Source organism: Uranotaenia lowii, chromosome 2, assembly GCF_029784155.1.
Source record: "Uranotaenia lowii strain MFRU-FL chromosome 2, ASM2978415v1, whole genome shotgun sequence".
In the NCBI taxonomy this organism is placed as follows: Eukaryota; Metazoa; Arthropoda; class Insecta; order Diptera; family Culicidae; genus Uranotaenia; species Uranotaenia lowii.
The window spans coordinates 34,616,307-34,639,394 of NC_073692.1; positions in this window are offsets into that span (position 1 = coordinate 34,616,307).

The following is a 23,088-nucleotide window of genomic DNA, read 5'->3' on the forward strand; positions in this document are numbered from 1 at the left end:
CAAAAATTACAAAAATTACAAAAATTACAAAAATTAAAAAAATGACAAAAATTACAAAAATTACAAAAATTACAAATATTACAAAAATTACAAAAATTACAAAAATTACAAAAATTACAAAAATTACAAAAATTACAAAAGTTACAAAAATTACAAAAATGACAAAAATTACAAAAATTACAAAAATTACAAAAATTACAAAAATTAAAAAAATTACAAAAATTACAAAATTTACAAAAATTACAAAAATGACAAAAATGACAAAAATGACAAAAATGACAAAAATGACAAAAATGACAAAAATGACAAAAATGACAAAAATGACAAAAATGACAAAAATGACAAAAATGACAAAAATGACAAAAATGACAAAAATGACAAAAATGACAAAAATGACAAAAATGACAAAAATGACAAAAATGACAAAAATGACAAAAATGACAAAAATGACAAAAATGACAAAAATGACAAAAATGACAAAAATGACAAAAATGACAAAAATGACAAAAATGACAAAAATGACAAAAATGACAAAAATGACAAAAATGACAAAAATGACAAAAATGACAAAAATGACAAAAATGACAAAAATGACAAAAATGACAAAAATGACAAAAATGACAAAAATGACAAAAATGACAAAAATGACAAAAATGACAAAAATGACAAAAATGACAAAAATGACAAAAATGACAAAAATGACAAAAATGACAAAAATGACAAAAATGACAAAAATGACAAAAATGACAAAAATGACAAAAATGACAAAAATGACAAAAATGACAAAAATGACAAAAATGACAAAAATGACAAAAATGACAAAAATGACAAAAATGACAAAAATGACAAAAATGACAAAAATGACAAAAATGACAAAAATGACAAAAATGACAAAAATGACAAAAATGACAAAAATGACAAAAATGACAAAAATGACAAAAATGACAAAAATGACAAAAATGACAAAAATGACAAAAATGACAAAAATGACAAAAATGACAAAAATGACAAAAATGACAAAAATGACAAAAATGACAAAAATGACAAAAATGACAAAAATGACAAAAATGACAAAAATGACCAAAATGACAAAAATGACAAAAATGACAAAAATGACAAAAATGACAAAAATGACAAAAATGACAAAAATGACAAAAATGACAAAAATGACAAAAATGACAAAAATGACAAAAATGACAAAAATGACAAAAATGACAAAAATGACAAAAATGACCAAAATGACAAAAATGACAAAAATGACCAAAATGACAAAAATGACAAAAATGACCAAAATGACAAAAATGACAAAAATGACAAAAATGACAAAAATGACAAAAATGACAAAAATGACAAAAATGACAAAAATGACAAAAATGACAAAAATGACAAAAATGACAAAAATGACAAAAATGACAAAAATGACAAAAATGACAAAAATGACAAAAATGACAAAAATGACAAAAATGACAAAAATGACAAAAATGACAAAAATGACAAAAATGACAAAAATGACAAAAATGACAAAAATGACAAAAATGACAAAAATGACAAAAATGACAAAAATGACAAAAATGACAAAAATGACAAAAATGACAAAAATGACAAAAATGACAAAAATGACAAAAATGACAAAAATGACAAAAATGACAAAAATGACAAAAATGACAAAAATGACAAAAATGACAAAAATGACAAAAATGACAAAAATGACAAAAATGACAAAAATGACAAAAATGACAAAAATGACAAAAATGACAAAAATGACAAAAATGACAAAAATGACAAAAATGACAAAAATGACAAAAATGACAAAAATGACAAAAATGACAAAAATGACAAAAATGACAAAAATGACAAAAATGACAAAAATGACAAAAATGACAAAAATGACAAAAATGACAAAAATGACAAAAATGACAAAAATGACAAAAATGACAAAAATGACAAAAATGACAAAAATGACAAAAATGACAAAAATGACAAAAATGACAAAAATGACAAAAATGACAAAAATGACAAAAATGACAAAAATGACAAAAATGACAAAAATGACAAAAATGACAAAAATGACAAAAATGACAAAAATGACAAAAATGACAAAAATGACAAAAATGACAAAAATGACAAAAATGACAAAAATGACAAAAATGACAAAAATGACAAAAATGACAAAAATGACAAAAATGACACAAATGACAAAAATGACAAAAATGACAAAAATGACAAAAATGACAAAAATGACAAAAATGACAAAAATGACAAAAATTACAAAAATTACAAGAATTACAAAAATTACAAAAATGACAAAAATGACAAAAATGACAAAAATGACAAAAATGACAAAAATGACAAAAATGACAAAAATGACAAAAATGACAAAAACGACAAAAATGACAAAAATGACAAAAATGACAAAAATGACAAAAATGACAAAAATGACAAAAATGACAAAAATGACAAAAATGACAAAAATGACAAAAATGACAAAAATGACAAAAATGACAAAAATGACAAAAATGACAAAAATGACAAAAATGACAAAAATGACAAAAATGACAAAAATGACAAAAATGACAAAAATGACAAAAATGACAAAAATGACAAAAATGACAAAAATGACAAAAATGACAAAAATGACAAAAATGACAAAAATGACAAAAATGACAAAAATGACAAAAATGACAAAAATGACAAAAATGACAAAAATGACAAAAATGACAAAAATGACAAAAATGACAAAAATGACAAAAATGACAAAAATGACAAAAATGACAAAAATGACAAAAATGACAAAAATGACAAAAATGACAAAAATGACAAAAATGACAAAAATGACAAAAATGACAAAAATGACAAAAATGACAAAAATGACAAAAATGACAAAAATGACAAAAATGACAAAAATGACAAAAATGACAAAAATGACAAAAATGTCAAAAATGACAAAAATGACAAAAATGACAAAAATGACAAAAATGACAAAAATGACAAAAATGACAAAAATGACAAAAATGACAAAAATGACAAAAATGACAAAAATGACAAAAATGACAAAAATGACAAAAATGACAAAAATGACAAAAATGACAAAAATGACAAAAATGACAAAAATGACAAAAATGACAAAAATGACAAAAATGACAAAAATGACAAAAATGACAAAAATGACAAAAATGACAAAAATGACAAAAATGACAAAAATGACAAAAATGACAAAAATGACAAAAATGACAAAAATGACAAAAATGACAAAAATGACAAAAATGACAAAAATGACAAAAATGACAAAAATGACAAAAATGACAAAAATGACAAAAATGACAAAAATGACAAAAATGACAAAAATGACAAAAATGACAAAAATGACAAAAATGACAAAAATGACAAAAATGACAAAAATGACAAAAATGACAAAAATGACAAAAATGACAAAAATGACAAAAATGACAAAAAGTAAAAAAATGTTAAGCTAGTTAGTACACAAATAGTCTTCAACGAATCAAAACGTCCTCTGTAACACTCATGCTTGTCTGAATCAAAATTTGTTTTGAGTTCATTTTACAGACAGTACTGGTTCTTAGCGCCTTAAGGTAGTCTAATATTAGTTCAACTGCTGTTTTTGAAACCATTTTTAGTACAATTATACAGCGATTTGGAGAAAGTAACGCGTAGCGCTTCTTAGTTCAAAGTGACTCAATTTTCCGTTTATCAAACTTTAGGATAATTTCAATATCGTCGATGGTTCTTAACTTGAAGAATGTTGTGAGATATTTGTCAATGATACCCCAACAATCGACGTTATTTTAGCGTTCAAAGCTACGATTTTCCATTTCATTGCAATTTTTCCATCAATAATGTGTACCGGCACGACCTGGAAAATCAATGTTTTACAACCTCAATATTTTTTCTCTAAATGATTTGCATCGTTCCGTATCAATTCGGAACAATCTCCAGGCTCGTGTAAGGGTGCATCCTACAAGAGATCCTATTTCCTTGCGAAGTCAAGAAGCATTTCTTGTCGGATGCCAAATGCAATTCGTTAAGAAATCCCATGACAACACAGCTCTCTCTATCTCAGAAGAGGAAGAACGCGAGCGAATGCATGATGCCAAAGTACACATGTCAATATTTAAGCTAACAAATTCGTCTCATGTACCGAGGAGAGCTGCTGACATTGGCACACGACACGACAAGATGTGCTCTGCATATGAAAAGGACCTTGAAGGATGCTACTTTTCCTTGGATCACAGACAAATGGATTTTGGTTTTCATTTTTCAAGAGTGTTGAACGAAATTTTTTTCAAATGATAACAAAGTTTTTACAAATTAAATCATTTCCTAGAAATTTGTTTAGACTTTTTGATTATAAATTTCTTCAGGAAAGTGGATAGGACAATGAATCTTGTTTATGTATTTGACTATCGTAGTGCATCTTGACTCGAAAGCATGAACTTCATGTATCATTTTTCAACAAAAGTGTTGGTTGAATTTTACACCAGTGTCATTCAGCAGCAGCAGTAACAGTTGGATATAAATGCCGGGAACAGCAGAGCACGGCCAGTGCATTTATTTCCGTTTCTTGTATTCATCCTTTTTTGCCCCGGCTATCTGACAGTGCCAGCAGCAGCAGTCACTTTTTTTTTCTTCCCAACTCTAAATGTAATTTCCCGAAGGTAGTGAGGAGGAAAAACTGCTTCCAAGAAACTGTCTTCACAATTCTCTGGGTACGTCTCTAAGAGCTTGTTGCAGTGAATTTTGTTGCATTCTTAGTTAGCTGCCTTTCGATGGTTGATGGGATTAAATCCAACAAGATGAAGATTGAACAGGATTTTATTGAAGGACCCTTTTTTAATTTAAAATAATAAGGTTTCAGAAATGTAATTGGTAAGTAGCTCTTTTATTGAAAAATAATTTGGGTTTCCTTCATTAAAAGAAAAAGTTTCCGTTAAGCAATGATAGTAAAACGCCTAGTGATAGGCAATTGAGTGGAAACGGATAGATACGGGCATTCGATGTAAATTTTCTTTAAAGCCAGTATGAATGTTTGAAGGTCATACACTAAGCTTGCCAGATTGCCCGGTTTTATCCGGGTTTGCCCGGATATTTGATGCAAAATTTTGAGAAAGTCCGGTCCGGCCCGGTTGCCCGGATATCGTGGAAAAAGTCCGGATATTGTCCGGATTTTTTCACAACTTTCACAAAGAAACCAAAAAAAAAAATCAATATTTGAGCTAAATCGATTGACGGCATGGAAATTTTCAACGGTTGTTTCAAATAATTTCGCTGTTTTACTTCTATAAACCTATAAATATTTAAGTGTTCCAAAAAGTTGTTGGAAGTCTGCAATTACATTAATAAAAAATTAATTTAATTTTTTTTGCAATTTTTCTTTGCTTTTATATATAATAACATCTCAATTTTGCCCGGTTTTTGGATTTGAAAAACGAAATCTATACCTGGATTTTGCCAGGTTTTTTTTGAAAAAATGCCCGGAATTGCCTGGCCCGGATAGGAGTGGAAAAAATTCTGGCAACCTTAAGAATATGAAACAAATTGAAAGTTCTTCTAATCTTACTCTCATACTTTCCCTTGCAGTCTCGTTGATCCGCTTAGATTTTTCTAACCATAATATACTTACAAATCGAATCCAGTGCTTGATTGCCTACTAAAAGGCGTTTCCCGCAAATGGAATCAACTTCCATCCACTTACCGGATCCAATCAATCTCATCAACTCGCTGTTGGGCTTAGGTTTAATGATTCTTTCTTCTGCTGAATAAAATATGTATAGGAAGCTTGCTCCGGTCCACAGTTCATTTCCCACATGCCTTTACGACGAGCACAATGAAAGAAAGGGAAGTACGAGCTGGCCCATCCTTGCAAGCAACCAACCATCCTCCTGAAAGGTTGCCGTCATCAGCAAATTATTTTCCGGACCAAATTCGCCTTTTCTGTGGTGGTGGAACACAAACACGTTTCTCTTTATTACTTCCACTTACTGGGAAGTGGATTTGTTGAGAATTTTGCTTCGGTCTTCTAGGATGCTTCCTACTTTTTTTTGGATTTCTTCACACTCGCAAGTGAAACTTAACTGTGTGACTCACAGTTAATTGGCGAAAAACGTTACATGTTCCGCCAGCAAAAAGAAATCACGTTTCACGGAAACACGTGGTTAGACTTAGAACGTATAAATTGAATTTCCTGAATAAGTTTCGTGTTCTAAAAAATTGTTTCTTCAAAAGACATCCCGAAACAGTTTCCAAATTTTTGTAAAGATTCTGATCCTGGATCTAGCAATATTATGAAAAATATAAAATAAAGCTAAAGAATGCGGAAACTACTTCTTGTTTCATATTCTTGTTTCTGAAAGCATATAAGACTATGTTTTCATGTTCTTAAAATTCAGACGATTTATAACTTCGTTAATGAATGTTCGCATTCGTGCGTAGGGAAATACATTTTAAGGATGAATCATTCCAAAGTATAAAAATCCCCGAAAAAATAGAGAAAAAAAATATAAAGATTTATTAAAATGGAAGTTTTGATCTTGATCTTCGTCCTTCGTCCAGGGGACCTTAACAAACTATAGCGATACATTGATCGGGATTCAACCAGACCAGACTGAACGCCCTTAACTTGATTTAGATAAAATCGAGTTCAAAGTTCACAGCCCTACCAATTAGAACCATTAGATTTCTCATCTGGTGATTCTATCATCACATTAAGACTCTTATAAAGCCTTCGAGGCTATACTGGTCTACCTTATAAATGACACAATAAGCAGAAAACTGAATTTTAATAGCAATTTATTTGCACCCAGTTCACTCTGGTCGAGCCAAAATGTTTAAAAATATTGCCATGCACTATCATTTGACTGGGCCATTTGTTCTAAAAGTATGAGTCTACTTGTAGGCGCTTTACGAGCAGCACCCCCCAAAAACCCCCAGCTCGCACGGCAAGGTACGAAATTTTTACATTTCTTATAGTAGCTAGAGGCTGGTCGATAGAGCGCCCATCCACCATTACTCTCCCACCTCGCACTATTTACCTTCCGCTGCTGAACCGCCCGCACCAATCCACCGCTCAACTTACCGTCCATCACGCTCCTTCCGCTGAACGCAACATAACGCTGCATAAAACCGCCCGATTCCTCCGACTGCACAGTATATTCCAATTCACTTAACATCACTGTACCGATTTCGGATCAATAAAAGACCATTTTCGCTCTGGCTGTTATTATTCGATCTCCGATCTACCAACCAAAACATCAACATTCTCCGTCTCGCTCCCGCCTTCGAGGACTCATCGACCGAACAACTATAAAATTTCGTCTCGTTCGTGCCACCGAGGACAACAAAGGCAAGGTAACGTCATTTCGTGCGTCCGTGAGCAGAGACTACGTCGAAAAGTCATTTAGCAGCGCCATCTGAACGTCACATTGGGTAACTATCAATCTGCAAAAGTAACACCTTTTCATAATGGCGAATTTATGTGAAAAGTGTGCCATGACTTTCGACGGTGAATTCGTGCAATGTGGAGTATTTTGTTCCACAGTTGTTTGTTTAAAATGTTCTGGTATACACGATAATTCTCGAGCGGACCTTCGCACGAATGGACATCTAGTGTGGATGTGTCAAAGTTGTAAAATGATGGTTTCTAAAGCCCGCTTTTCCAACGCTTTAGTATCAACAAACATTGCCAACAACAACCTGATCGAATCCTTGAAAGAATCACTTAAAACTGAGATCCGCGAAAGTATTCTTCAAGAAATTCGAAACGAACTGCGAGTAAATCCTCTTCCGGCGAACGTTTGCGCTACTCCAGTTCTTAATCCGAGAAATAGGTCCTCCGTGAGTTCAGCCACTGTTTCATCCGCCCATCTTAAGCGTCGCCGTGAAAAAATCATAGTTACGGAAAGCGTTTCTGCACGACAACCAAACTTGTTATGTGCGGTTGGTACTGGTGCAGCCAATAATGAAATCGCGACAAACAACAATCTTTATACAACACCTCCGTCATTTTGGCTGTATCTCTCTGGCATTCTTCCAAACGCGCCCGATGATAGTGTTCTGCGATTCGTGCGCTCTCAACTTGGAACCGATGAAGTCCAGCTTAAAAAGTTGGTTCCTAGGGGCAGAGAAGTCAGCACGCTTTCGTTTGTATCCTTCAAAGTTGGTGTTTCACTCGATTTGAAAGATAAGGCGTTGTCGTCCGAAACTTGGCCAGCAGGAATCCGTTTCCGTCAGTTTGTCGATAATTCGCCTGAGGGTTTTTTACCCGTTCCGAAACAGCCACGACTCGATTTCAAATCGAACCAACAGACGCCTTTTGCGACGCCAATATGATAGGTGAACTGAACGTTGATAACCATCACTTAGCCGAATTAGAATCCGCCGTCACTACCTTGCCTTCACCAGTACCACCTCCTGCAACATCCGCTAGCTCATCTATGCAAAATCGCTCTATCGTTAACAGCCAATTAACTGTGTACTATCAGAATGCAGGTGGTATGCGTACAAAAACCAATCAATTTCTGCTCGCGCTTTCTTCATGTGAATACGACATTGTCATGATCACAGAAACTTGGTTGAAGGACGACATAGCAAACTCTGAATTAGCCTTAAACTACAGCATCTACCGCAATGATAGAAATTCAAACACAAGTCAACTAAACCGAGGCGGTGGCGTATTGATTGCAGTTAGGCATGGCATCGAGGCAGTCTCTATAGCAGTACCTGGATGTGATCATCTAGAGCAAATCGTTGTTCGAATCAAAGATCAATGCCGTTTCGTCTACTTGTGCTGTGTTTACTTTAGACCTAATAGTGAAACTGCTCAATATTCGTCCCATATGTCAGCAATTGATCAACTAACGAATACCGCAACTTGTCGAGATGTTATCGTCGTAGCTGGAGATTATAACCTACCGAACTTAAACTGGAGTTTTGACGAGGATACTGATAGTTTTCTGCCAGTAAACGCCTCAACCGAACAGGAACTGGCTGTAATTGAGTGCACTATTGCATCTGGTTTATCTCAGATGTGTTCGCTCGTAAATGTCAATGGCAGAATCCTCGACCTCATATTTTTAAATAGACCAGATCTTGCAGAAGTTGTAAACCCGCCACACGCCATTTTAAACACCGATCGACATCATCATTCCTCAATTTTATTGATTGACAATACTTATGAAGAGATTATCGACACAGTTCGTCCCGATACTTGCAGCTTAGATTTTCGGCTCTGTGATACCGATCGTGTGATAGATTCGCTAGCCGAAAAAAATTGGCACTCAGCGTTTGCCAATCTGGATATCGATAGTGCACTTTCCACCTTTTATGACCAACTTTGGGGTATACTGCGTGAGAACACCCCTCCTAGACGACCAAACCGACATAAACCGTTCAAGCTCCCTTGGTGGAACTCTGAACTACGAAGAAGCCGTAATTCAGTTCGCAAAGCCCGGAAACGTTACTTCAAGGAGAAATCCGATCAAAACAAATCGATCTTATCTCGTTTAGAAGTTGAGTACTCAGCCCTGCGAAATACTGCCTTTAAACGATACATATCAAACATCGAACGCAACGTTAAACAAGATCCATCTAGCTTTTGGAAGTTCATGAACAGTCGCCGCCTTAAAAATACGGTTCCATCTTCTGTATCGTTTCATGGGTGCACCTCGAGCAGTATAAGAGAATCAGCTGATTTGTTTGCTGAATTTTTCAGCAGCGTATACAGCACCTCAACTCCTGACTGTGCTGATACCTATTTTCGAAATCTGCCGAACTACGACGTCAGGCTACCGCTACCTCTATTTACCGATCAGGAGGTGCTAAACGTTCTCAGTACGCTTGATCCATCGAAAGGTCCAGGTCCAGATGGAATTCCATCTTCGTTGGTTTCGAGAATAGCTGTTTCGCTTGCAACACCGCTTTGTCTAATTTTTAACCGATCCATCTCAGAAGGAGTTTTTCCTAGCCGTTGGAAAATCGCTTCAATTTCTCCAATTCATAAGTCTGGAAATGCTCATCGTGTGGAGAATTACCGGCCAATTTCAATCCTCTGCTGTTTTTCAAAAGTGCTTGAAGTTTTGATGTACGAAAGGCTCTATTCAGCAGCTACACCGTTACTTGCCGAAGTCCAGCACGGGTTTATCCGGAAAAGATCGACGTTGACCAACTTGATGTGCTATGCCAGTGAATTGTATGCTGCAACTGACAAAAGACTGCAAGTGGACTCAATATATGTCGACTTTGCCAAAGCCTTCGATAAAGTGCCGCATATGGTCGTGATGGAGAAACTTAAGCGCTACGGTTTCCCAGAATGGGCAACCAAATGGTTGCATTCATATTTGTTACATCGTCATGGCTTTATAAATATTCGTGGAACTCATTCTACTAGTTTCGATATGCCGTCTGGTGTTCCACAGGGAAGTCACTTAGGACCGCTTATCTTTGTGATTTTCATTAACGATCTAGCAACTTTACTTCAATCGCCAAAACTACTGTTCGCAGATGATTTGAAAATCTACAGGATCATTGACTCGAGAGTGGACTGTGCTGCGCTTCAAGAAGACATCAATAGACTACACGCATGGTGTGGAAAACATGGGATGGAGGTAAACGCCGATAAATGCAAGTGTATCAGCTTTTTTAGAACCAGAACCTCCGTGGTCTTCGAATACGCTTTTGGTGGCACTCCGCTTGAAAGAGTTGTCACCATTAAGGATCTAGGAGTAACCTTTGATCAGAAGCTCTCGTTTAATCAGCACATCGCGACAACAACAGCTAAGGCCTTTGCTATGCTTGGATTCCTGCGACGAAATACTTTGAGCTTTGAGGACCCATACGCTCTCAAGACAGTGTTCTGCTCTTTAGTACGAAGTGTCTTGGAATATGCGGCACCAGTCTGGGCACCCTACCACTCTGTTCATATCGAACGGATCGAACGAATTCAGAAAAAATTTCTTCGTTATGCACTGCGTCGACTGCCCTGGCGAGACCCCGTAAGGCTACCGCCTTACCCACAAAGGTGCGCACTTCTGTCTCTATCGTCTCTGAGTCAAAGAAGAACATATTTGCAGCGAATGTTTGTATACGATATCCTGACGAACACTGTTGACTGTCCACAATTGCTCCAAAGCTTGAGTTTGCACGCCCCAGCACGTCGTTTGCGCAACCAAACCACCTTCTGGCTACCTAGAAGCAGAACAGTTTTTGGACAAAACCACCCGCTTAATCGATGTTGTCAGGTCTTCAACGATGTGTCATACTTGTTTGACTTCAATGTATCAAAATCAATGTTTAAATGTGCAATCCGTGACGTTCCCTAGCTTTAACGTAACTTTAATTTAAACATAAGTTAGTTTTAACACTCGGTCTGTATGACAGCAGTCAAAGACTTAAATAAATAAATAAATAAATACACCCAACGAGTATGGCTGATGCTTGAAAGCTTGTACTTTTCGCACTTTTGAAATGCAGAATATCTTCGATTTACCGGTTGCGATCTGAACGATAGTAAGCAATAAAATAAAGCATATTTTATCTTTAAATGTTCAAAATCCTAAGTAAATAAGAAAATTAAATCCGAGGGATTCGGTTCAGTCTGACTGTACGAGATTTTAATAAATGCCAAAAATCCGCAACATAAAGTTTTTAGGCACGGGAACGTTTCTTAACATTAAATTTATCAGATATTAGTTCTTGACGAGCCAAACAACTGTTTAGCATCGAAAAGACCAACACACATAAGACACATTCCACCGTGACGTGAAATCGCTTTTCCGAACTTTTCTGCACTGTTATCATTCTAGAAGTTAACCAATTTACTTGAAAATGGAAAAAAATTGTAGCTTACTATCGCAAATTGAATTTCCTTCAAAGTGAATATAATTTGGTCATTTTTAAATTTAAGTTGTATTTTTATTGTGATTAATTACTTTTGTGACGTGAATTCACGCTAGAATTGACCATTTCGGACTTTATTACATACATCTTTGATTTCCTGTTCTCTCTGTGGAAATAGAATATCGGTATCTTCAAATGAGTTGTAAAGAAAACAATTACCCACAATTTGATGTACGAACCTTGAACAACAACGAACGAAGTTATGCTTATTTGAAGTTGTGTCGTGGATTCACTAAGTTCAAACAGAACAGTTGACTGAATTCACGTCACGAAATATAAAGTTATACTGTGGTTATACTGAACCATTCTTTGGAGTCTTCAAATTATATATACACTTTCAAAAACGATATTTTGTTGTTCCAACTTTTACAATCGTGAATTTTCAGTATCTGCACCTAACTTTTTCCTTATTTTTATTGGCACTTGATTAGCAACATATTGAGGGATCATATGTTAAAATTATACTCTCTTCATTTAAAGATTCACCAAAAAAAGATTTATATTTTTTTTCAATCTTTTTGTATTTTTATTTGAAAATAATGAACTTATTAAAAAAAAATTACTAAATCATGCTCGATTTGTAAAAATCCGACCATTTGGAGGGTCAAAACAGCTTTCTGAGCACATTTTTCATATAAAATTCAACAAAAAATCAAATTTTGTGACGTGAATTCACTCATTCGCGCTGTTTTAGAATCGTCTTATCATTTTCAAAGAAAATCTCATTTTTTTTATTTAAAAAAAAGTCAGAGTTTTCTCGTAAAATTAAAAACTTCCCATTTTTTGTGACGTGAATTCACTCATTTCCGACTGTTTTTGTTCGCTTTTCAAACCAACTACATTGGATATAAACAAATTCTTTTTTCTACAAAATGAAGCCGTGTTTTTTGGCTTCAGAACATGCTAAAAATATTTCCAAAAAAAATCATCCATATATAAAAATTAATGATTTTGTAAAAGTTGTCAAAAACACCACTTTTTTCAACAAAAAAAACTAATTTTCAAAATCATCTAAAGTATGTGTAAAAAAACTTTTTTCCTTTTTTTACCGTTGGTTTTGTAGGATTTGAATTATCAAAATTATAGACAATTTTGAGATTTTTTGATACGCATACGGATAAAAATCACTTTTAAGCGGTACAAGCGCGTGGAATGTGTCATAAGTTTAACATGCAAAACATGCTTTTTATCTTTACCTCTAAGGTGGCTCCCAGTTCACTTTGGCGCCACGCATTTTCGCCATTTCCACTGCCAGCAAAGTTAAAATTTTCTAATAAAATCATTAAAAAAAATGTTCTGATTTTCATTGGAAAGATAGTTTATCACGTTTCGCATTCACTGCAAAAGATAACTCAATGTTTTATTTTAAATTCAGTTAGAAGAAGAATCTTTCGCTTGCTTTGATTCAATAGAATTATTCAACCAAGTAGGCTCACAACACATATTAGAAATTTTTTTTTTTATTTACAACAAAAATTAGGAAATTTCCGAGCACGTCTAACAAAAAAAACAGATTATATAGTAATTTAAGTTTTAAATATAAAAAATAAAGTAAGTAAGGTAGGCTTACCAGATACTTTCAGAAAAAGCAGGACATTTCACGAAAAAAAGCGGGACACAGCAGAAAAATACGGGACGTTTAAGAAAATTAAAAAAAAAAGCTTAATTTTGTACCCAAACTTATGCTTTTACCATCAGCCAAAGTTGTTCATAGAAAGTACACTAAGGTTTTTTTTTAACGCAGATTGATTTTGCTCAGTTTTTCTTAAATGACTTCTATTTACAGTGATTTTTGCCATATGCACCGTTTTTTTCCACGGTTCTCGCAAATTAACCCGTCATTTGAGAGGAAATATACCGCGTTAAAAACCATTGTGTAATTTTTATAAAAATAGGATTCTTTGGTAATTTGTTCAAAAGTTTGATAACATCAAGAAAACTTCCATCTTTACATACTTTGGACTATTGGGTAAAAAAGGTGGTGTATAATATTTGGAAATTCAACTAAAATTCCGGCGAAAAAGTTTATCTCTACAATTCTATAATTTATAATTACCGTAATCCGGGGTAATATTGATCACTTTTTTCAATATATTTCGATTATTTTATCTGTTAAGGGGAATGTGGCATGTCTTATATTTTTAAAACCAGAACTGGACTCCTATGAACACAGAACACGAATGCAAAAGTTTATTAGACCTCTTTAAATTTGATTTAAAAATCGATTTCGTATCTGTTCAGAATTTATTGCTTTGGGGTGACATTGATCAGTCTCTATTCTGACGGTTTTATCGAGTTTTCTTGATCATGAAGAATACAAAACACCTCAATAATATAAAAATGCTACACCCATAGAAGAGGTTGCAAAAATCCAATGCCTTTTTAGCAAATCTCTGTGCCGATAATGCTCTGAAATGTGCACTGTGCCGAAGACGGTATGTTTGAAAAACCGTAACTGGCATAAGGACTCGGCTCCCAACCAGAATGATGACCACTACATTCAAGCGAAACAAGAAAAACATTTTATGGGATTTCCTTCCTATTGGATAATTCATCCCAGAAACAAGAAAATAAAAATTAAAACCACAGCGCTGTAGTGAGAATCGAACTCACATCACCAATTGTATCGTCTTGCCAGTCCGACATTCTAACCAGTGTACTATTCGAGCTTCATGCAGGTCGAGGTATATTTGTCATAGGCTTTCTGTTACCGATCAATCACAAAAAACGTACAACAGCGGCTTCCCGGCGTTTGGCCTCCTTTCAATGCATTCCTTTGCCTTACACTGAACATCGAAAATACCCAAACTTGAGAACTGCCACCCGCCAAACCTGAGTTCGATATTGACAACTGAAGTTTGTGAAAAAATCACAGCTTGAAAATAAGCCAAACTTGTCCTTCAAGTGGAGAACTGTTTTTTTGGGGGGTTTATGTTGTAAGCGAATCTGATTCTGTTACCTCCATCGTGGCAGATTTTGGTTTGGGGGGGTAAGTTCAAAGCGAAGAACTGTTTTTTTGGGGGATAACTTTTATTCCCGCTTCATTCGCAGAAAGTCTCGCATATACGATGATGTAGCTGCCTCTCTCAACAACTCTCCGGTGGTCGAGCGGTTAGCATCCTGAGATGGTAATCGCAGTGCCATTGCAGGTATGGGTGTGATTCTCGTACCTGCAGTAAATATTTTTGTTTGATCCTTTTTATTGCGGTATCAGAGTTTGGGGGATGAGTTCTCTTTTAAGAGCTTAACTTTGTGCTATGCCACAAATAGCCAAACCTGTAGGGAGGGAGTTTCATTCGGGTTGGCGGGGAAAGTTCTCAAGTTTGGGTATTTTCGAGGTTCAGTGTAAGATGGAAACGGGAAAGGGAACGGGAGTGAAGGAACGGGAAACCCATTGAATGAGAACTGTGCTTTGCTTACTGCCTGCTATTACATACACACGCTACATATACACAGCTGCTAAAGCCGGGCAGCTTGGCCGGTGTTGTTTGCCTGTGAATTGAAGGAATGTTTTTGTTGTTGCTTTTGCTACATACACACGCACAGCTTAGCCGTGTTTGCCGGTTGATTGAATTAGAAGGATGTTTTTGTTGTTGCTTTTGCTACATTCACACGCACAGTGCTCGGTTCGCTGGCTGCCTGGTGTTGGCCGGTATTTATTTCCATCCTTCTTCGGCTTGTGATGCGATGGGGAGGGACGCGAAAACGTTTTTATTTTGTTTCATTCAGACATACGCAATTCGGTTGCGCTGGGAGGTTAATGCCGGTGGGCGCAAATCGAATCAGTGCCGGTCGCGTTATCTTCTTGTACCAATGATGCTATGAAATTGACTACACGCCATTGGCACAGAGGCTGAATTTTGGGTGTAGTTTATCAATTTACCTTTTGCTTTTGAAACTTTTTATTTTAAAAATATTTTTAATCGAAAAAAGAACTATAATGTTGCCTACATTTAGGGGCAAACATAATTATAATTGCTAAATAGTTAGAGCTTCAAAATACAAAGAAATTTATCCTTCGCACATTCCCTTAGGCCCTCCCACTATTTCCATTTTCATTTTTTCTTCATAGTTAACGATTTGATAGGGTTCCTATCCATTTGTCCAATAAGGGCTTACTCTTGGAAATGTCCTTATTTTTTAAATATAAAAAATTTATCATTGAATGACTATGAAAATAGCACTCTAACTGTTGATATACAAAGAAAATTAGTTGTTCTTTCACATTAAACAACCCGTTTGGTTCTAAATGCTTTTTGGTATCATCAGGAGAGCTGTTTGTTTGCGAGCCTTGGAAAAATATATATTTTAGGATTTCGAAATTAGGTTTTTTACTAAAAGAAAAAAATTTCAAATACAAACCAAATTTTGCCTATTCGATACTCAATTAATAAGCTTTCAAACGTAGAAAACAGTTTTCAAAAATTCAAACTTACGACTGAGTTATTGATGATAATGTGAAAAAGTTTATTGTTGGTCAAATTTACCCCGGTGATCAAAGTTACCCCGTTTTACGGTATCTGGAACATACTATAACAATTTTTTTTCATACATGCATTGGCTTACGTGCTGCAAGAACAATTAACTGAATCGGAATCTTACTGTAATGCTAAGAGCTATAGATTTATTCTGTATTGTCTTATATGAGCTATAAAAAATGCTGTTTATTTTGGGAAACAGTTGATTTGAAAGATTTTCTGTTCATCATTGAATTCAAATTAAGACTAAAGTTGAATTTTCTCCGGTGTCAGTCAGTTAACTTTATAAAAGTTTTCTAAGAAAAAAAACGGGACATTTTGAGGAAAAAGCGGGACAGCGGGACATTCAACAAAAAAGCGGGACATGTCCCACTTTTGCGGGACGGATGGCAACCCTAAAGTAAGGTAGTAAGAAATATGCTCGAAGACTTAATTATTGGTCAATAATTAATCTAATTTTCAGTTGAAGTATTGAGAATATAAAGAATCATTGAATAATTTGAAATTTTGAAAGGCTATGAATTGAAAATCGCATCATAAATTCTTAGTTTAAAAAAAAAACGTTTTAGTAGTTGGTAAAGGGTGATACGGTCAAAATTTGCTCAATACCAACTTGACGTGTTTCTTTCAATTTTACATTTTAAAAACCTGAACACCCCTGATTTTGAAGGTGTGTGTGTGTGTGTGTGTGTGTGTGTGTGTGTGTGTGTGTGTGTGTGTGTGTGTGTGTGTGTGTGTGTGTGTGTGTGTGTGTGTGTGTGTGTGTGTGTGTGTGTGTGTGTGTGTGTGTGTGTGTGTGTGTGTGTGTGTGTGTGTGTGTGTGTGTGTGTGTGTGTGTGTGTGTGTGTGTGTGTGTGTGTGTGTGTGTGTGTGTGTGTGTGTGTGTGTGTGTGTGTGTGTGTGTGTGTGTGTGTGTGTGTGTGTGTGTGTGTGTGTGTGTGTGTGTGTGTGTGTGTGTGTGTGTGTGTGTGTGTGTGTGTGTGTGTGTGTGTGTGTGTGTGTGTGTGTGTGTGTGTGTGTGTGTGTGTGTGTGTGTGTGTGTGTGTGTGTGTGTGTGTGTGTGTGTGTGTGTGTGTGTGTGTGTGTGTGTGTGTGTGTGTGTGTGTGTGTGTGTGTGTGTGTGTGTGTGTGTGTGTGTGTGTGTGTGTGTGTGTGTGTGTGTGTGTGTGTGTGTGTGTGTGTGTGTGTGTGTGTGTGTGTGTGTGTGTGTGTGTGTGTGTGTGTGTGTGTGTGTGTGTGTGTGTGTGTGTGTGTGTGTGTGTGTGTGTGTGTGTGTGTGTGTGTGTGTGTGTGTGTGTGTGTGTGTGTGTGTGTGTGTGTGTGTGTGTGTGTGTGTGTGTGTGTGTGTGTGTGTGTGTGTGTGTGTGTGTGTGTGTGTGTGTGTGTGTAGAATGTTGCTCCTATTTTGATTTTGGAATTCACTCTTCAGTTGTCAAAATGCCGTCCAAGGCAGAAGAGCAGCGTATCAAAATTTTTCTCGCGCACCGCGGAAAAACCCAACTACTAGCACGCAAAGCTGGCAAAATCGCTTAAAGTTGCCAAATCAACCGTTACAAATGTATTTTTTATGTTTGGGGAACGTTTGTCGATCACCGAGGTAGATTTGATCAACATGAAATTTTGCCACATAATTACACTAGTTTACAGCATTTTTGAACTCAATAAACTGAAGGTCATTTCCAATGTGAAATCGGGCGCTGAATCCGAAAATGAAATTCAAAAAAATCTCAGTAGAACCGTTTTTGAGTTATGCTCCAAATATGAAATTTCGGAAAAATTAAAAAAGTTCTTTTACTTAGATTAAAATATCTCGGACGGCATAACAGTAATTTTAAATCTCTCTTTTGCATATTGAAGGTGAATAAGTTTTCTATCGATCATCTGAACACTGTTTTTGCGTTTGACCAACAGTATTGCTGATATTAGTGACTTTTTGAGAAAAAAATTTATAAAAAACGCATTTTTTTAGAGAAAATTTTGTTTCAACGAAAGTTTTAGACCCAATGGTAGCATTTTAAAAATCTCATTTTCTCTTGCGCTTGAATGTCAATTTAAAACAAAGATTTCAAGTGGTTATTTATCAAAATCGGTTGAAAATTGAAGAAGTTATGGCTACTTTACCATAACTGTAATTTTTGCAGTTTTTAATAATTTAACAAACCGCAGTACACTTATCATAGTATAGGAAGATTGAAACATGATAAATCTCACTCGCTCCAAGTCAAAATTATTTATTAGCTTACCAGAAGGTCACATGCCAAGTTTCAGGAAGATCTGACCATAGGGAGGGGTTGCTTAAGTCTCAAACGTGATTAAATTTTTGAGGTATTTTGCCCGGAAGGAGCGAAAAATACTGGTTTTTCATCAATAACTTTTTTCATTACTAGCTGATGGTTTTTTATGGTTGATTTTTTTAAAGCCTAAGTTGAGACAAATATTTCACCCAAAGACTGTAACTCGATTGGATTTGAAACAGAAAAGTTATTGCGGTTCAAAGATTGTATTTTGGTCGAAAATTGTCGTATAAAACGCAATGCGTAAAAAGTACTCATTGCGTGTTGGACAAAATTTGCGGCCTTTGAACCGCAATAACTTTTCTGTTTCGAATCCAATCGAGTTACAGTCTTCGGGTGAAATATTTGTCTCAACTTGGGCTTTAAGAAAATCAACCATAAAAAACCATCAGCTAGTGATGAAAAAAATTATTGATGAAAAACCTGTATTTTTCGTTCCTTCCGGGCAAAATACCTCAAAATTGTATTCACGTTTGAGACTTAAGCAACCCCTCCCTACGGTAAGATCTTCTTGAAACTTGGCATGTGACCTTCTGGTAAGCTAATAAATAATTTTGACTTGGAGCGAGTGAGATTTATCATGTTTCAATCTTCCTATACTATGATAAGTGTACTGCGGTTCGTTAAATTATTAAAAACTGCAAAAATTACAGTTATGGTAAAGTAGCCATAACTTTTTCAATTTTCAACCGATTTTGATAAATAACCACTTGAAATCTTTGTTTTGAATTGACATTTAAGCGCAAAAGAAAGTCAGATTTTTTAAATGCTACCATCGAGTCTAAAACCTTCGTTGAAACAAAATTTTCTCTAAAAAAATGCGTTTTTTTATAAATTTTTTTCTCATAAAGTCACTTATATCAGCAATACTGTTGGTCAAATGCTAAAACAGTGTTCAGATGATCGATAGAAAACTTATTCACCTTCAATATGCAAAAGAGAGATTTAAAATTACTGTTATGCCGTCCGAGATATTTTAATCTAAGTACAAAAACTTTTTTTATTTTTACGAAATTTCATATTTGGAGCATAACTCAAAAACGGTTCTACTGAGATTTTTTTGAATTTCATTTTCGGATTCAGCGCCCGATTTTACATTAAAATTGTTGGTCAGTTAATCAAGTTCACGATTTTTTTAAAATTTTGTAAACTAGTGTTATCAATGGCTAAGTCTAAAGTAAAGTAAATATCTTAAAACTTTCTTATTCGCTTAAAAACCTACATTTTTAGTTTCAAATTGGATAAAACTTGGTTTGTTTTTGAAAATTTCAAAAGTAAGTAAAAATGATACTTGAAAGTCTTGAAACATCTATTTTTTCGAAGGCTCACAAACAAACACCCTTTCTGATGAAATCAAAGCGTTTAGAAGCAGCAGGTTGATTTATGTGACAATTCAACTTTTTTCCTAAGTAAATATATAGTTTTGGTGTAGTTTTTGTTGTGTTTTGAGGTAAATTTATGATATTTAAAAAATAGGGACGTTTTCCAATAGTAAGCCAGTCTAAGACAAAAGGCTAGAAACCCTATCAAATGATAAAAGGGGAATAGTGCGAGGGCCTAGAGAATTTAATGAAAGCAAAATTTCATTGTGTTTAAGTTAAAATTTTAAAAGTAATATTACAAAATTTAGCCCCTTAATTTATGCAGTATCATGGTCCATCTTTCGATTTTAATTGTTGTTCGGCCTCAACACACGAACTGCCTAAGTTTATCAATTACTAGCATTTGTAAATATTATGGAGGTGTTTTGTATCCTTTATGATCAAGAAAACTCGATAAAAACCGCCGTCAAAACAGAGACTTATCAATGGTACCCCAATGCATGCCTGTTAAACAGTTGTCGATAGTATGGCTTGTTAAATTAACTTGTTTTGAAACATTTGGCGCAGAAGTAAGTGGAAACAATGATTGGCTTTGAATTCCTGCCGACTTTAAAAAACTCTGCATAGAGGCCCGTTTACAGTTCTCGTTAAAATCAACGCTAAATTGTTATTTCGTCAATAACTCAACAACGCGACAAAAACAAGTTTTGTAACAAGGTGACATCAAATGGTTGAATGATTAAATCCCAGCCGAACTCGTGCGTTAAAACCGTGTAGATATGTTTTTATTTCCGATTCCCCCGCCATGATGAAATTTCCGCGGTGAAAATCGGGAGAATCGAAATAAAAACAATTCTAGAAGGTTTCAATGAACAAGTTGTAACGGGTTAATAAAGCAAAACATTTTCTTAATAATGCCAATATCATAAAGCGTAGTTCTTTTAGAAATGGGACAGTTACGAATGCGTGTATCTCAAAAACCATTCGTTTGATCGAAATACTTTCTATGAAGAAAATGAAGGTAATGTTATGATATTTCCTGAAAAAATTTGAAAAAAATTGTTTATAGTTTTTTGTTAGAGAAATTTCTATTTTATTCTTGGTATTTCCCATTGGCCGGCGCACACTTTTTTCAGTCATGGTATTGATCAGTTTTTCCAACTTATACTTCGTTAAATCTATATTTTAGGTGGATTCACCCTCATTCTTCAATTTCTGATACTTTTTGGTCCAATACTTCTCTTTTAAAAGAAACTGGAAGCATTTTAGTGGATACAGTAGTTTCGAAATGAACAAATTTGATTATTTTCGACCACATTTTTGAACGTTTTTAATGGAATTTCTTCTGACAAAATCTGACAAAAACGAAGTAAAACCATCATAAGATGTTATAATAAGATAAAATCGGTTAGTATAAATCGTAGGTTGCGGGTGGTACATACAAGATTACTCTTTTTTGGCTTTTCAAAACAGCGAAAACCAAAGTTTCGTTTTGAAATTTTTTGTTAATTTTTCGCAGGAGAAGAATTTTAGCAAATCATTATAATTTTATACAAAATAACCAGCAAATACATACTTTAATATACTCGCGATCTTGCAACGAGCAGACATGGTTAGGATTCAAACGCTGGAATTTATTTAAAATAGGGTACTTCATAAGTTTTGTCGTTCATCAGAAATCATCTGTCCCATAGCTTCGGTACCGGCTATACAGCTTACGAGCTCTGGAACTAGTAAAAAATGAATGTTTGAGGTTCGGTTTGAATGAGTCATCATTAGGCAACACTTTCAGCTTATCGGAGAAAATTGTTTTGGACATTTCAGCGATCTACCCTTAGTTTTTCGCTTATTGAAAATTAAAAATACTGGTATGAGACTTGACTTCCCAGATTACCCTCAACCGTAGTTGCCAATCTTGTGCTTCACTCCAATGCTTGATTTGAACTTTGTGAACATTATTGACAGTGTTTGCATACTTATCCACCACAAAAACTCAGTAATTCTTTGAATAATCAACGGTTTTGTCAGCTAACAATTTGATAATGACGAATTTTAAAGGAAACTGTGCAAAATATTTTTTTTCTTTTTCTCTTGCATCGTAGATAATTAAAAACCGCGTTAATTTAAAATTTTGAAAAAAATAGGTCGAATAGTAGTTTTTACAGGCAACAAAATGCTGTCCAAATTTTGAATATCCGATAACTAGTAAACGAGCTATCAGCAAATTAAAGTGTCCCATTTCTAAAAGAACTAAGCTTTAGAACACATTGATTTAACATAAACGACTGTAAAAAGTAGCTTAATTCGGAACCTTAATAGTCTTACCAAATAAATAAGCATAAAATTAAACTATTTCATTTCGAAAACGAAATCATTTCGACATTCAAGTGCCATCCTAGACGAACAATCATCGAAACCATTAACACGCTGTTGAAGGCTTTAGATCAACCAACACACTTACAACTTTAAACATGTGGCTTGAGATGCCGTGTTCCGTAGACCACCGCCGGCAGACTTTGTTTGCATCAGGTGAATGACCTCCTTCGGGATGCGTTGTGAACCTTAAGTTTGGGGAAGAAAAAGATTGGTTTCTAATTTCGGATTTGGAAGGGGAAGACAAGGGCTATCCGAGAATTCGCGAGAGAGGATTTAATTGTTTAACTTCGCGATTCGACTAAGTCGGATCGGGTAGTTCCGGTCACGAAGTTAAGTTAATCCAGTAAGCCAGATGACGAAAAGATCTCCCAACCCATTTATTCCGGGAATAAATGTATTCCCGGTGATTAGCGTAGGCAAGATCGGTTATCTTTCATCGTGAAAATTAGTCAGAATTGGTAATTTCGAACACTTGTGATTTCCTTCATCAGTGCCTTTAATTAATTATCTCTCTCGAATAGCCTAGACCTAGAAAGCATAGGGAGTGGTATTGAAGTGGCAACAGTTGCTAAGAAGTGTTGTCTACAAAAGGTATGTCTTGAAGATGATCGCGGAATTGGAGCGCTGTGTAAAACTCAGTTCGTCTTCCTGACAGATTCCGCCAAGAATCCACTGCAGCAACCTAGGAGAGATCGTCTTACGCCGAGCCAC